Raw genomic sequence first — 12447 nt, 5'->3', positions numbered from 1 at the left:
ATTGAGTTCAGTCACCCCAGAGACGCCTCATTCTCTGTCATCATAATGAGGCAGCAGCCATCTCCATGCCAGTCAAACCTGTATGTACATCTCATGCGTGCTCAGTAAGAAACACACACAAGTTTTCTGCACACACAAAGAGACAAGACTCCACCAGATCGTCTTTGATCACTTTGAATCACCGTCAAATACCAAGTGTGAATGCGGGAACTGTAAGCGATATGCAGATCTGCACGTTGGGGAAGGTTTCATTGATATAGGATAACATATCATTGGTTCGAATTTAAAAGGGGTCATGGAGATAAGTGTGCACTTGGAAGGTATAAAAATGGAGTAAAGTACAGTAGTTTCAGCTGTACAGTGAAAACGCATGTAATAATGGGCTAATTGGTTCTGGGAAAGGTCATAGGAAGAAAAAAAAAAAAAAAAACACAGGATGAGGGTGGAATCTGTCAACCTGATAACCTCAACCACAGGGGAGGCCACAGAGTATGGGTTTCTGTGAAAGCCAGCTTGCAAAAGACGAAAATGTATGATTGCCATTGATCATCCGATCGATAACAAGCCTCTGCTTAAATTTCACACAACTGTTTTGGGAGGGAAAAAGGAAAAAAAAACTTCCATCCTCATCTTTCTGTGTGGGTGGTTTGATTGACAGCTTTATAATTATTCTTAGCTTACAAATCATTACCTAACAACTTTATTATCATGTATGTTGGCTTAATGATAGCCTCAAAAAATAAAAGGTTTAGAAAGAGAATGGCTGCCCTGTGTCACAATAGGAGGCCCCTGTAAGAACCAGCCATGTCATAACTATTCTTTCTTTGCAATTTACAATTGCTCACCTGCAGCAGAGTGGCAACAGAAAAAAAAAGCTGCCCCCTAATCCACTCTAATAGGATTGTGTGGGATTTCACCTTCCTCATTGCTCCTTCCATCTCTTAGAGCCTCAGGCCTGCTGGCAGGGGCTGATAAAAACACGCCTGCCTAACACCTAAGTGCAAGCTAATATTAGCATATATTTTGCAACACAGTGTGGAAATACAATGCATACCCACGCACATTCCTTTTTTTTCTGTGTTTATATATTTATTTGTTTGTAGATACGTGGTATTGGTGTGAGATAGAGGACAGCACAGCTCTCTTATGGTCTTCCTACATTGCCTGTTGATAAGGGGGAGGCAGAGCTGTATATAAATTGCAAAGGCAGTAGCTTTGCTGCACGACAAAAACTCCCTCTCACCTCGACAACACATGCAGTGTGTTTATTTCTGGGGATCTTTTTTTTTTTTCTTTTTTCTCCTCTTGATCTTCTCCAGATGAATTTTATTGTACAGTATCATTTCCATAAGATATGCAGCTAATTAAATAATATCTCACCACTTAGCGAGCTTACTTACAAAGTGAGGCTACTCAGCAATAGGCAAAGCAGATGTTTAATCCTGCAATTAAGGCCAAGGCCTGCCGTCTTGTTGTCTCGCGGGTACGGCTTACAAAAAGAATAAACAGTAAAAAAAAATGAAGCAGTGTCGTACAGAGACAACATGAAAATTAGCCTGTGTAATAGACATGTTTTGTCGTGTAATATAAGAGGTACAGGGCACATTTTATTTGCATTTGTTTTCTAATATATGTGATGTTATATTTTTCCTTTGCAAGATTTTGCCAGTGCAGTTTGTGCATCAACCTAAATGTGTTAAACAGTGACTGCTAGATTTAAAGTGTTGTTTGTGCTCTATTTTTAAGGGATCCACTGCACATTCACGCCACCTGAAGCAGTGACTTGAGAAATAAAAAGGACATTACAGAGTGCTTTAACGTGATATTTCCCCTTCAATGTATAGAGATGCAAAGTCTTAAATCTTTTTTTCTTTTTTCTTTTTTTAGATGCGACCTTGCAAGCATTTTATAAGTATTCAGCTAAAATACAGACTACTATATCATTTGCTTTTGCAAATAATGCTAATGTTGAATTGTGCTCAATAAAACACAGTATCTCTGTCTGTTCTTAAAGCAGGTTCTTTGTGAGAGCAGTATTTGTGCTGATGCAGTTTGGGCTGCATATGGTGATGGGCAGCGCGAGTTGTCTCTAGTCTCAGATCAGAGCTTTGGCCCCGGACTCTGTTTTCTGCCTCACTTCCACTGTGTAATTATCCCCCACACTTGTCTTTTTCAGTAATTAGAACTGCAGTCATACTCCACATCTGTTGGCTCTCTAATAGAGAAGACAACAGCTTCTAGAGACCATTTGGAGGCTGTGATGTTCGGCACATGCTAGCGCGCAGACACGCTGAAACTAAATAATGCACTGATGTCAGGATGGCATGTAATCAGTCAAACAGGCTTTTAATGAAAACACAGAGAATTGACTGATGCTTGATTTTTCCTTAAGTCTAACTTTGATACGTCGGTTGGCTGGCACGCAAATTAAACACTGGATGCAGAAAAAAAAATCTAATCAACAAATTGCTGGCAAACAAAATGGCTGACCTGAACCGAGAGAAAGAGAGCATTGTGTCTGAGGAGCAAATGAGGCAAGTGATGATGAGAGAGTAAATTAGAAGCTGTCGATACTGTGAGACACTTCTATGAGAGCCAAGGCTGTTGGCGGGGGAGGCAGATATGCAGCTGGTCAGGGTAACAAAGGGCCCGTTTGGTGTATTGCTCCATTAAGACACTGGGTCTTGTCAGCTCTGCCTGGATGGGCCATTCTGCTCCACAAGGCAGGGGCTCATGTATCACTTAGGACTTAGGGGAAGTGAGCGGGGCCGAGGAGGGGGCAAGAAGGGTGTGAGTGACACTGGTCGACTGAGCATTCATGGCATAATGTTACCAGCCCAGGGGGTAGAACTTTACCTCAACCATGAATTGATGGTCCCCTGCCATGAAGAGCGAGGGTGGTTGGTTTGGCTACCCCGGGGCGCCGTCATGATGAGGTGAAGGCTTATCTCTTCAGAGCAGTGTGAGGATGAAATATGGCGGAGTGCTGCAACAGTCTGTTACAGGAGGTAGATTTCTTGATTCGTAATTTCTGTCAGACTATGGATACTGTAGGGCTACTCAAGAGACGGGTCTTAATGCGTCATAGCGTATGCGTGTCGAAAGAGGTCTTGAAGCCTGTAAACAATATTCAGGAAGTTGAGTTAAAGCTAATATGAGGCTAGAATGAGTAAAGGAATCAAATCAAGTGAATATCTTGTAAAGTGTCAGTCTTTTTGTGTTGGATTCCCTTTTTTTGTTTGGTTTTTTTTTGCTTAATCAGAGCAAAGAGAAAAGTAAATGCTGAATTCTCACATCAGATCCAATAACCTCATAGAATTTCAGCCATAATGTCACATCGGATATTTTTTTTATGTACACTACCAAATTGTGCTCCAAGTATTGCCAGATGAGGTGTTGGCGCTCCACAGATAGACCCAGTTACCCTATAGCTATTATTGGGTTTCAATTTTGATTAACAGCATGAAAATTGAAATTGAAATTAACACGCACACAGCCTATAAAAAGCCCATAACACACAGTGTAGGATGAAAACATTTGCAGGCACAATGTAGCTGAAATTCCTAATCAGGTCACAGAATTTGCTGAAACACTTGCTAATTTAGATTGCAGATTATTAGCTTATTAGCTCACATATGGCATTTTAGTATTGTATTAGGAATAATTTGAACAAATCGAAGCCTTTAAATCTACCGTAAAGCTGGATACATTATTACATTTGTTTTTTCAGTTGTACCTTGCAGAAAGAAAAAAATATACATGAAACTGCTCCAATCAATGCGTCTTCTTTTTTTTTTTCTATTCCTCTGTTTCTCTCCCTCCTTCAGTCTTTGGTGCGGTCATTTTGTACTGTACTCGCCTTGAGGTCTGACTTAAGTGCTACTATGTTTTCCTCTCTCTCCCTGTGTTTATTAGGTTTCGTTGCTCCTATAATTTTGGAGCCTGTATCTTATACCCTCTAATAAGGATGACCAATCATGGGGGCAAGCAGCAATGCCCCACTTTTAGTCTCCACTTAATTTAATTACATCAAATTAGCAAAGCAGGGAGAGAAAGGGGGGAGAGAGGGAGAGGATTAATCCTTTGCAGCTTATGAAGGCAGGTTGGACACTGTCAGCTGTCCTATGCGGAATTGCTGCTTTGGGATTGTCTTCATTAGAAGGAGCTTAAGGCTTATAGGTCACTGGATATTGTTAAAACAATACTGTGGAAAGGGGCTAATTAGAATATTTGCCTAGTCCAGCCGAAAGAGTAAGGGTGACTGCATAAGGACTTTAAATTCTTTTTTCATATGCAGCTGTTTATTATTCATGTTTTCCTTAGGGTTATTCATTATTCTGCAAATCAGTTTTTATATAATTGCAGTTGTAATTGTCAGTCAAACATATTTCTTTTTGCTGTTGAAATACTCTTGCGCATCAAGGTAAAGTATGTTGTATTAGCATAGGTTTATATTATATCTCTATTCCAAACTGTAGATATAAGCGATCCACTATTGGCCAGTGGTGAAGATTAGTCTCCGAGCAATGAACTGTAAAAGTTTGTATCGACTGTGCTGTATATATGCCAATATGCCCAGACTTATTAAGCCAACACAAAATAAGCAGGCAGTCTGCACTCGGGGTTGATTTAGCACCTCTGTCCACTCTGCTTTCTGCTGACTGCAAAGAGAATAGCTTAGCTCGAGCCTTCTGATAAAGACTGAAGGGAGGATTTATCACTTAAAAAAGAGAGGGGGGGAAAAAAATGAGAGAGAAACGTGGCAAGAAGCGAAGCAGAATGTGGCAGTGTGCAGTAGTATGCAGTATTTTATGTTATGAGTTAGGTTCACGACAGAACTGCAGCAGTTATAGACTGGCTGGCAAAATTGCTTCGAGTTCCTACCCCATGCTCGCAACAATAAATGTTTTGGCTCTGCACTGTAGCAGAACTGAAATAATGTATAAAATGGACGGGATTCTCACACGATCCTGTGTTTTCATCTCTTTGAGGGAATCCTAGCTCCTCATGTTTAATTTAAATGATCACATCAAAAGTTAGTTCTGCTGTCATTTGAGTTGTGCGTTGCACAGGATTGTTCCAGCTTCAACCTGTGATGAAACCTTTTTCCATGCCTGCTGGTTCTGTTCTGACTGTCTATCCTATTATAAGGGAGGCAGTTGTTTGTGCTGAGAGAGGATTAAGACAAGTCAACAATCCATAGTCTTTTTAGTCTCCCAAAGGGCTGCTCACACACCAGTGAAGATGGAGAATGGCTTTTTTTTTTTTTTTCCAGGATCAACGTTTGAGAATGAGGTTTAAATTGTTGAAAGGACCTCGCTATACTGCAATGGAACAATGGACAGATATAGAAATAAAGATTGGGTTTGAGGGCAGGCCACAGGGATCGAGCTGCATCCACTGTACCTCGCTTTCCAGTTCTCATTGTCCAGCAGAATTTCTTTCATTCGTACCCGCAAGACGGACAACCAGAAGCTGTGCTGTAAAAGGCGACTCCTAACAACTAACAAGAACAACTGCTCTCATATTTTCAGAGCTGCTGTTGTTCTCTGTACTTAATTAATCCAACATACAGAGGCTGCCAGTCAAAGGTGACAGGCAATTAATCACCCAACACGTCAAAGCATTTGGTTATGTCAAACACAACTGTGGCACCTGACAGCAAGATCTGTTTGCCCTTTTTTCTGCAGGCATTGTTTTTGTTTTGTTTTTTTTCTTCTTTTAAAAAAGAACAATCTAATGCTATAATTACTAAAATGATTGTAATAAATTGCTTTCAAATAATTATTGTTGCTCCTTTTTAATTGTTTAGTGAAGACAAGGCAGTGAGTACAAGAGTAAACATGTTTTGTGAATTCTTGTAACTCCATTCAGATACTACAAATATACCGCAACAGTCACCTTCACACTGTGAAACCCTTTTCTAAGAGCAGCACAAACCCACCATGAAAGCTAAACATTAAAATAAAGGCAGGAGTCAACTAAGGACAAAAACTAGACTAAAAAGGGTATTTTAGTGTTCCAGATAAAGGTTAAGCAAAAGCTATAACAAGCCTGCATAAGTTACAAGCTTGAGACCAGACTGCATTTAACATTGCCATCTTGGAGCAACCACAGCATGCTCCCTTGACTTAAAAGTAATCATTTTTGACATTTTCATTTAAATAATTTGAATATTTTTCATCCTGAGTTGACCTCTTTAACCCAGTAGTCCTGTCCCAAATACTGAGGGCTCTATTTTCGTACATCACTGGACAAACAAAAGCTGTGGCAGAGGGCGTAGAAACTGACTTCTGTCATGACCAGACATTCACAGTGCACATGTGGCACTCTTGGCAAGAGGTCAGACTAATTTTTTCCATAGATGTGTTTTTCAGTGCCGGTCAAGTCGGTGTGCTCTGTGCTACAAAGCTCAGGCAAATCTGATGCACAGTACAAAAGGGATCTACCATGAAAAAAAAAATAAAAAAGCTCTCTCAAGAGGAAACCCGTGTCCTTGTGCAAAAGGTGCAAAATTGCCACAAGCGAATTTATGGCACTAAATTTAATTAGCTTGGGAGGAGATAACATATTAGGGCACTGAGCTGCTCTGGTGCTAAGAGCTTCATTGCGAAATGAAAGAAATGGTTCATTGACATTAGGTGAAGAGCCAAATGGAACCAGCAGCCAGCTCCAGGGACAGTGTGGCTTTGGGAAAGGTGCATCCACCAGCCTGTTCCTTATTCAGAGTACAGCCACATGTGGATTTGCTTGGAGTGAAAAAATTAAGCTATTTTTTACTGCTTGAGGGAATTACATCAAAGTCAAATTGGCCTACATATCCACAAAAGGACTTGGTAAGTCTATGAGTAGTATCCGTACATGCACACATGATTTGATAAAGTAGCACAGAAATGTGACTGCAGTGCAGCACACCGCGTTCAACGTGGATTCAGATGGTGAGCGAGACAAGCCAAAGCAGTTAATACAATGGCTCCTCTCCTCCTACTTTGGAGCAGTAAAGTTCACAGCATGTCGCCAGAACACCAAACAAGAAAAGCCTTGACAGAAATGTCACCTCGCCAACACAAAGCCTCACCATGCACCGACAGGAAAGTACAGTGCTTACAATGTAGGACTATCCAGGGACGCGTCCTCTGGTTTACAGAACAGATGTTTCACATTTACAATAGCAGCAGCGAACAAAAAAATTGGCAGAAGTGAAAAGAGACAAGATTGATGGGAAAGTCACTTTTGTGGCTGAACAGACACAGAAAATATCAATGCAGACATTTAAGTTTAACAGAAAATGTCACATTGTAGCTGTTACAGTAATGTAATTTTGTAAGACAACACCTTTGCTGTCACACAAAACTCGCAAACAAGAGTCTTACCGATTAGAAGTTGTTCACGTTTACTCTTGAGGTTGTACAAGATTTGAGAAAATCCCAAATAGACTTCCTTTCTCTGGTGAATTAAAACAAAATAGTGGTACATATTTAAGTCTCTTCTTCACTTAGACTCATTTCTGACTGCAGTATAAAGTCCTGAGCCTTTATGAAAACAGCACAGCTACAGCTTGAGACAGAGGAACTCAAAAATGTCCTTTGTGTAGGTATACATTGAATTTTTATATTTATTTTCCACGACAATCCACATGCACAACATTTTTCCAACTGTCCAAAGATGTTACCAATACTCAAAAATGGTGACTGTACAAACTATAGATATTATATTACTCATATGTTTCATTTGTTTCCTATCTGCTTTGTCTTAACACATCCTGCAGTTCAGCCCATTTCAGCTAATAAGTCCTTGAATTGTTGTCACTTCTGGCTGCCTAGTTGTCCATACGTGCACAGTTTGTTTCTTTTTTTCATTTTTTTGTTCAATTTTTATCAAATCTGACACTAAGGGGACTTGTAGAATAAAGTAATTTAAAGTATATATCACAAATTCAGGCTTTAATTCAATTCAGAACAGAATGGCATGTCACAGCGAAGTACTTCTCTCAGTTTTTCTATTCATGAAAGAATATATGCAATACTAATATTTCTAAAACTACAACTTATTTATAGATATTTTGGTTTATTTTTCAAATTTCCCCACTGTGGGATTAATATAGGCTTATTTTATCTTATCTTAAGTAGTTCAGGGGGTGTCAGAAAGTTAAAAAAAAAAAAAAAAAAGTCAGACAATTGTTTCTTTTTCTGCATTTTCTGGCTTTGATCAATTTTTGCAATTTTTTAATGATTGCATACCTTTAAAACCCACCGGTGAGTTTTGTGGGTTTAGGGACTGAGCTACAGTTTCTACAGTAAACAACTGTATTAATGATACTGTGCAAAGTTAATGACAATTTTACAGAATTTAGCGAGATGCTTCCAAACTAACCAACACACTTTGTTCTTGGTTGCGAAATGCGCAAAAAAAAATTGATCTGTGTGTATCATGAATCCACCTTTATTTAAAACAGCAAAAAGTTGTAGACATTTCCTTTTATAACCTCCACAGTCGGTCACAAACACAGGTAAAATACAAATGTGAAAGGTCCTTGACATCAATGCGCCGAGTTCCTGTCTCATGTATATTTCTGTCCTGCTCAAATAGCTACAAGACTGGCTAACGGGAAAACTATCATTGTAGCTCAGACGCATCATCCATTGACATTTAAATAATCAAATCATGTCTTTTTTTTCTTTCTTCCTGTTATTGCGGGTTCATGTCACAGAAGGTCTGAATAATATTTGATGCGTTTTGTCTGCCAGGAGAAGAATGATAATGTGAACCACATAAGAATTCCTGGTTCTTCTATTGTAGATTGATTGATATTAGTTTATTGGCATCATTATTTTGGATCACAGGGTGTGATGTACTGTTTAATTATACTTTGACGCTATACGAATGGTGCCCCTACTTGACTGTCTGTAATTCACAGCCTGGCAGTCGCTGCCAAGTTAGAACATGCAGCTCAAAAGACATTTAATTAGCTATGTGTTTGAATGGTTTAGCTCATAACCCCACATTCTATTTACCACTTCATCTCCTCAACTACTAGACCATTTAATTGTTCCAAAAGGTAAAATACAGTGCGAGAAAGGTAGTTCGGAGAGAGGTGGGGGGGGGGATTGATCATGTTGACTCACAATTTTCCCTCACGGCTCTAAATCTTGAGAAACATTGATTGGCGATAGCTTCTTTACCAGATACCGATAGTGTTGGATTGGACAATAGTGTCCTCATAAATCGTGGTAATGATTTCTCTGAAAACTGAAATGGTAATCCAATAGACATCATTAAGCTTCTTTTAATTGTACTCCTCCCAGGAGGACGCACAGACCCAAGACAAACCCAAATGATGATGCTTAATATAGTTTTGCCCTTTTACACGGTTTTGGGGATGTACAGCGTTATATCTGTTTATTTATAACTCTTACATACTTTTTTTTCCGCAGCAGTCGGATACAAGTGAGAATGTTTTAGTTCATTTCCATTCTAAAGATGTTCAATATTGGTTACATGTAATGCTAAAAAACTATTCGCTTTCAACATGAAAGAATTTGGGGGGAAAGGGAGGATCCTAATTTGAAATTCCATTGAAGACATTCATCGAAATGATCAAAAATGAATTTTAAAAAGCTATACTATACGCCGCAGCTCTGGTAATCTATTTTTGCACTCCAGTCATTACGGGAATCCATGGCAGCAAATAGAGAGAGAAACGCAAGTGCTAGGTGCTGACAGAAAGCAGATCTATAATGTCATCTCTCCTTTTCATATTTCCATCACAACTATGTAATTATGATTGGATTCCTCCCCAGTTTCTCGGCAGAGGTGGTAATACGAGGAGTGTTATGATGGCGGTGTTGGAGGTTAGAGGAAAGACAGTCTTCAGACCTGACCTTAGCTGAGGAGTATTGTCGAACGCCGTGCATGGTTTGTGTATCCTTTTCCTCCCACCACTGCTACACGGAGGCACCGAGCCAGTACGCTTCCCCTCGCTCACACCTGTCTGTTTCTTTATATGACACTGCATCATTTACTAAACATAGGCTTGTAAGCGCAGGCAAAGTGCTTGTAGGGTCAGTTTGCTATATGCTGCAGCTTCATTACAGCGGGAACAGATAGACACATTGAGAAGACAATGCCAAGAGGCCTCTAATGCACAGGCCATGTTTTCTATTCTGCAGTCTACTATCCCACACACCTCTTTGGCCAAATGCAGGAGAACTCCTGGGATGGTGCTACATTTTTAATGAAAGCAGAGTGTTTGATCTGCCAATGTTTATCTTCTTTGATGTTAACTGACACAGCAGAGAGCAGCCAGCTCTCAATGTAGTCCAACATGAGGACAGATTAATTCATTATCCTTTAACAGGGGAGGCTTGTGGTTGAGGAGTTCATCCTGGAGGTCTGCTCCAGGACCTGCAGTATTGTTGAATAAAAACACTTCCTACTCTTGATATTCTACACTGTGACCTCTCTGGGGAAAGTACACGTGAATGTGCTGCGATGCATGCACAAGTGCAGGTGTGAATACGTGAAGAAAGAAAACCTTAATTACATTGTGTGTCACAGGTCTTGTATTGTGTAGAGCCACACTTCCCGGCACTTTGTAACCCAAACCCCCCCCATTTTATTTATTTATTTATTTATTTTTATTAGATAGTGGGCGAATAGGGAATAAACTGAAACTCTTGTCAAATTAAGGAGACAACAAACAGGCAAGAATTTCCAGGACACTACTGTATCTAATGACTACAACAGATCCATATCAGACTCTGCGTCCCAGGAGGGAACATAAATAACAAATATGGAGCCAGTGCATAATTACTCTCCGGCACTGGAGTTACACGGGCACGTGTCTGCTGATTTCATGCCACTGCACAACTGTGTAGGTGTGCATTAGGCATGTTTCTCCGTGTATCTTAATCCTCAAACAGTCCCTCAAGGAGTTTTTTTTTTTTCCCACTAGTCTTACATGCTTGTATGGATTTCAGGCTGCTTTGCCACATATCGGCAACCTTATTATCTGCACTTGCTGAATCTGTTTTGGAACCAGTCGGTCTTGTTGACCGACCTTTGGTGCCTTGACACGAGTGTCTCGCTGTGTATCCATTTGGCTAAGAGTGTTATAGAGCTCTGAAATGAGCAATCTTTTTTATTAAAGGGTCTTTTTTTTAAATTATTTTTTTATTTTGGAGGTCACCAACAGTAAATAAGCTGTCAGTGGGATAACGTGGGTGTCAAATCGTATGAATAGACCGAAGAGGGGGGGAATAGACGCTTAAGGGCCCAGTGAGTTCCAGCACTGACATGGTTTAGAAGCACTTAATTATAATAAGCCAGAGCATGGAGCAAGTGTTAGGTGGCTTGGGGGGAAACTTAGAGACAGTGACAACAGTCCAGCGTGAGCTACATGAATTGGAGATCGCTCTGTGTCAGGGCAAGCATCAGATATGCATTAGTGAAATAAGAAGAGTTTTCAGTAGCCGCCAGACTTCATGAAAAAGAAATGATGCCTGCCTCGCAAATATATTACGCATAATGTCTTTTCCTTTGTAGAAGTCATCAAGCTTCATAACGTTTTATCCATTAGGAGAACAAAAATGCTTACAGTGTTACATCATTACAAATGCGAGTTATGGTTTATGAAAACAATAAATCCCGCCATAGATCGGGATGTCGCGACCTCATTTGTTAATCACATTATCGTTAATTAATGATGCAATTCTTTTTGGCTAATGGTTGACAGTCCGTATTGACTCGAACGAGGGAGCGAAATTGGAAAAGGAACTTGAGAGTGGAGGGACACACTTTAATCAACGCGCTATGAAAGGAAAGCCAGAGGGAAGAAAACAAGGGAATTATATAAATAAATGCAAAATTTATCGATAGTTTTATATCCTCGTGAACTGGTTTACAAGAAAATATCGGAATTACAGTCAGAATGATTTATAATCTATTGTTCAAGCTAAGGCTGTTTAACTCCCTGCCCCTATGAATATTAACGCACTCTGTCTCCCTCACACTCTCTCGCTGTTTCTCCTTCTCGCTCGCACTCACACATGTAAATGCATAACATACTAGCAGAGCTCCTTGTCTAATTTTTCATGAAGATAGCTGTTTTTATGCTAATCTGACAGCTGCATTCATTCTCAGCCTTTTCTCGCTGGCGTTTATTTCCCAATCACATGCTCATTCGTTCATAATTGTTAAGAGATATACACACACTCTGTTTTTTCTGTTATACTTTTTACGAAAATGGATTAAAACACTACAAAACACATGAGACATGAGACCGACTTTAAACATGTGCAGACTCCCACTTTTAATAGACCACTTCCATCATTAGCCAAGGAGGACTTATTTCCAGGCATCAATTTGACTAGGTCACTGACATAATGCTGCAAGGCTCCTTCTCGCTGAATAGCTAGGTAATTAGAACCACTCTCCCATCTAGCAGGC

General features: G+C 39.9%; 1 protein-coding gene across 2 annotated transcripts in view; it reads left to right on the top strand.

The window, feature by feature from the left end:
• LOC103356500 (neurexin-1a-like) overlaps nt 1-12447 on the top strand; it is a 153400-nt gene that overhangs the window by 57356 nt on the left and 83597 nt on the right. The gene's annotated exons all lie outside the window — the stretch shown is intronic.

Source organism: Stegastes partitus, unplaced genomic scaffold (assembly GCF_000690725.1).
Source record: "Stegastes partitus isolate 25-593 unplaced genomic scaffold, Stegastes_partitus-1.0.2 Scaffold206, whole genome shotgun sequence".
Classification (NCBI taxonomy): Eukaryota; Metazoa; Chordata; class Actinopteri; family Pomacentridae; genus Stegastes; species Stegastes partitus.
The sequence above is the reverse complement of the archived record's forward strand: the minus strand, read 5'-3'. Positions and strand labels throughout refer to the sequence as shown.